Raw genomic sequence first — 4,896 nt, 5'->3', positions numbered from 1 at the left:
ACACGCTACTAAATTAATGCTCAAAATTCTCCAAGCCAGGCTTCAGCAGTACGTGAACCGGGAACTTCCAGATGTTCAAGCTGGTTTTAGAAAAGGCAGAGGAATCAGAAATCAAATTGCCAACATCCATTGGATCATCAAAAAAGCAAGAGTTCCAGAAAAACATCTATTTCTGCTTTATTGACTATGCCAAAGCCCTTGACTGTGTGGATCATAATAAACTGTGGAAAATTCTGAAAGAGATGGGAATACCAGACCACCTGACCTGCTTCTTGAGAAATTTGTGTGCAGATCAGGAAGCAACAGTTAGAACTGGACATGGAACAACAGACTGGTTCCAAATAGGAAAAGGAGTACGTCAAGGCTGTATATTGTCACCCTGCTTATTTAACTTATATGCAGAGTACATCATGAGAAACACTGGGCTGGAAGAAGCACAAGCTGGAATCAAGATTGCCAGGAGAAATATCAATAACCTCAGATATGCAGATGACACCACCCTTATGGCAGAAAGTGAAGAGGAACTAAAGAGCCTCTTGATGAAAGTGAAAGAGGAGAGTGAAAAAGTTGGCTTAAAGCTCAACATTCAGAAAACGAAGATCATGGCATCTGGTCCCATCACTTCATGGGAAATAGATGGGGAAACAATGGAAACAATGTCAGACTTTATTTTTTGTGGTACAAAATCACTCAGATGGTGATTGGAGCTATGAAATTAAAAGACGCTTACTCCTTGGAAAGAAAGTTATGACCAACCTAGATAGTATATTGAAAAGCAGAGATATTACGTTGCCAGCAAAGGTCCGTCTAGTCAAGGCTATGGTTTTTCCAGTGGTCATGTACGGATGTGAGAGTTGGACTGTGAAGAAAGCTGAGCACCGAAGAATTGATGCTTTTGAACTGTGGTGTTGGAGAAGACTCTTGAGAGTCTCTTGGACTGCAAGGAGATCCAACAAGTCCATCCTAAAGGAGATCAGTCCTGGGTGTTCATTGGAAGGACTGATGCTGAAGCTGAAACTCCAGTACTTTGGCCACCTCATTCGAAGAGTTGACTCATTGGAAAAGACTCTGATGCTGGGAGGGATTTGGGGCAGGAGGAGAAGGGGACAACAGAGGATGAGATGGCTGCGTGGCATCACCAATTCGATGGACATGAGTTTGAGTGAACTCCAGGAGCTGGTGATGGACAGGGAGCTCTGGCGTGCTCACTGAACTGAACTGAACTGAATGTATTAACCAGTTATTGTCTCTCAGCCCCAAATTCACTTTCTATACTCTGCATTAAAATACAGGGGCTGGGATTCTGCAAACTCCATTAATGCTTTACCAGCTGGTTTTATTAGGAAGTAAATTTTATTAGAAGGAAGTTGATGTCTCCTTGTCACCTCAAAGACGGAAAGTCTTTGGGGAGACATTCACTGGCCAGCTCTGCTATGAGATTTCAGTTTGGCTTATATAGCTGCTACATTTCCTTCTTCTGACTGAGAGCCAGTGAGCTCTCCCTGCTCCCTTTCCTCCCTCCCTCCTCCTGTGGAGATGATATTCTCCACACGGTCTTCTTTTCCCTCTTTGCCAGGAGCCACAGAGAATGCCTCCTTTCAAATCACTCTGTGTTAGACACTCCGTCTGCCCTCTTCCCCCATTCCCCAACATCCTGTGGCATCTCCCTCATTCTTCCAAGTATGGATCTCAAGGATTTCTACTCCTTCTACAGGAGTAGAAATATGTGGGCTCTTATGAGTCCAGGACACTGTGGACAGTAGCTGAACTTGGCATTTCTTGCAGCCCCGGTGTCATGGAGGAATTAATACTTACTACCTACAGAAGAGGAAACAGAAATATCAGCCACTCCTATAACTTAATTTAAAAAATGATCAAAACCTCCAAAACAAAAAAGGACAAAAACAAAACGAAAACAACAAAATGATGGGTGAAAGATGTGAACAAACATTTCATAAAGATTCACAATATCCAATAAGCATTTCAAAAATGCTCTATACCATTAGTCGTCAGGGATACACAAATTAAATCTACAATGAAATACTATTACACACCCAATAGAATGGCTAAAATTAAAAAGATTGCCAATGCTAAGTGTTGACACGTATGCAGAGCAATTAGAATGCCCCCCAAAATTAAACACTTTTGTGCATCAAAGGACACTATCAAGAGAGTGAAAAGGCAAACCACAAAAATAGGAAATATTTGTAAATAATATCCAAAAGAAGTGAAGGCAGGACCTTGAGCAGGTATTTGTGTACCCACTTTCATAGCAGCAAGATTCACAATAACCCAAAGATGGAGGAAATCTGACTGTCTATTGACTGATGAATGGATAAACAAACTGTGATATATCTATACAATGGAAAAAGAATGAAATTTTAACACATGCTACAACATGGATAAACCTTGAAAACTTTATGTTAACTGAAGTAAGCCAGACACAACAGGATAAATGGCGTATGATTCCACTTTTATGCTGCTGCTGCTAAGTCGCTTCAGTCGTGTCCGACTCTGTGCGACCCCATAGACGGCAGCCCACCAGGCTCCCCCGTCCCTGGGATTCTCCAGGCAAGAACACTGGAGTGGGTTTCCATTGCCTTCCCCAATGCATGAAAGTGAAGTCGTTCAGTCGTGCCTGACTCTTCTCGACCCCATGGACTGCAGCCTACCAGCCTCCTCCACCCATGGGATTTTCCAAGCAAGAGTACTGGAGTGGGGTGCCATCGCCGTCTCCTCCACTTATACGAGGCACCTAGAATAGCCTGGAGAATCCTATAGACAGAGGAGCCTGGCAGGCTATAGTCCATGGGGTTGCAAAGAGTTGGACACAACTTAAGCAATTTAGCAGCAGCACCGATCAGAATAGTGAAACTTGTAAAGACAGAGTACAATAAAGGTTATTAGGAGCCGAGGGAAGGGGGATGGAAAGTTTACTGTTTCATTGGTATCAATTTTCAGTTTGGGATGGTGAAAAAGTTCTGGAGATGGACAGTGGTAATAGTTGCACAACAATATAAATGTACTTAATGCCATCGAATTGTACACTTTTCTTTTTGGCTGCACCGCACGGCTTCAATCCCTAGGGATTGAACCACAGCTGGGAAAGCGCTGAGTCCTAACCACTGCACCACCTGGGAACTCCCTGAATTGTGCACTTAAAACGTTTAAAATGGCAAATTTTACGTTATGTATATTTTACCATGATTAAAAAATGCTTTAAAAAACTATACGAAAATCTACCTTACAGAAAAATGATACTGATGAACCTATTTGCAGGAATAGAGATGCATAGAGAATGAACTTGTGGAACAGGGAGGCAAGGAGAGGGTGGGATGAATTGAGAGTTTACACTACCATGTATAAAGCAGATAGTGGGGAGTTGCTGTATAGTACCGGGAGTTCACTCTAGTGGATCACTCTAGTGGCTCAGACGGTAAAGCATCTGTCTGCAATGCAGAAGACCCAAGTTTGATCCCTGAGTTGGGAAGATCCCCTGGAGAAGGAAATGGCAGCCCACTCCAGTATTCTTGCCTAGAAAATCCCATGGATCTCGGAGCCTGGTGGGCTACTGTCCATGGGATCACAAAGAGTCGGACACGACTGAGCGACTTCACTTTCACTGGGAGTTCAGCCGGGTGCTCTGTGAAGAGCTCGAGGGGTGGGAGGGAGGCTCAAGAGGGAGGGGACATGTGTATACTATGGCTGACTCATGTTGTTGTATGGCAGAAGTCAACACAGCATTATAAAGCAATTATCCTCCAAATAACAAAACAAAAAATCTATCTTCGGACCCAGCAATCTCACTCCTGTATTTACTGAAAAGAAAAGAAAAGGACTTGTAAAAGAGTGTTCCCAGCAGGTTTGTTTATAATAGCTCCAAACAGGAAATAACCCAAGATGTCCATTAATAGGAGAATGGCTAACCAACTGTGGTGTTTACATGTAAAGAAATATTACTGAAGCCACTCAATCAATTGGTGGCTAAACAGAGATATGCACAAAGGTGGTTTTACCCCAGTTCCTTACCTTTTTTCAACTTCACAGGGTGGATTTTTCTACTTAAACTCCAAAATTTTGACCTAAGGATATCCCTGAATGGTTCTGAAACCCCAGAGTTCCACAGCTGCCTCTGCTAAGACTCTCCCTTCCTCCTCTCAAAGGGAAGACTCCCCGCCCCCCATCATTATCTGTGCTTAGCTTCTAAGACCTGACATCCTGTACCTGGTCCAGTAGGTCTGGGTTCAACTGTTGCCAGAACTGCCAGAGGAACTCCTCGTCTTCTCGGCAGGAGGGCTTGGAGGGGGGGCATTTATTTGGGTGCCCCAGCATACCTGGATCCCAGTTTTCACCTCTAGTGCTCCTAGCTTTACCTGGTATTTCCCATATCTCTAGTTAGAACCCTTTGGCCACCATCATGCCATGACTCTCTGAGCCCTGATCGGTACCTCTCTTGAGGGTGATCCCCTCATGGGACTCTTTCTCCAAGGCACAGTGAGCACTGTACTCTGTAGAGTGCTGACGGTATGGACACCTGAGTGATACAGTTCTTGTTTTACCACTTACTAAGGTAACCTCACTGTGCCTCAGTTTCCTCATCTGTAAAATAAAATACTACTACTTACGTCATAGGATTGGCATGAGGATTAAATTGGTTGATAAGCTATTAAGTTCTTAAACACCGCCTGGCACATGGTAAGCACTGTGTGTTGTTATTTTTTTAACTGACCTGCCCCCACGTTCTCCATATTCTTTGAAAAATTTTGTTCTCATATGACAAGTGAAAGAAATAATTAGGATCCAGCCAGAACCCACTCAGGACGCAGTTATTTGAACAGGGTAAATTCAATATAAAGAGCTGTTAACTACTAAGCGGGGTAAAAGGAATCCTAAAGG

The sequence above is a fragment of the Bison bison genome, unplaced genomic scaffold (genome assembly GCF_000754665.1).
Source record: "Bison bison bison isolate TAMUID 2011002044 unplaced genomic scaffold, Bison_UMD1.0 scf7180017864177, whole genome shotgun sequence".
Taxonomy (NCBI): domain Eukaryota; kingdom Metazoa; phylum Chordata; class Mammalia; order Artiodactyla; family Bovidae; genus Bison; species Bison bison.
Note: the sequence above shows the minus strand (reverse complement) of the source record.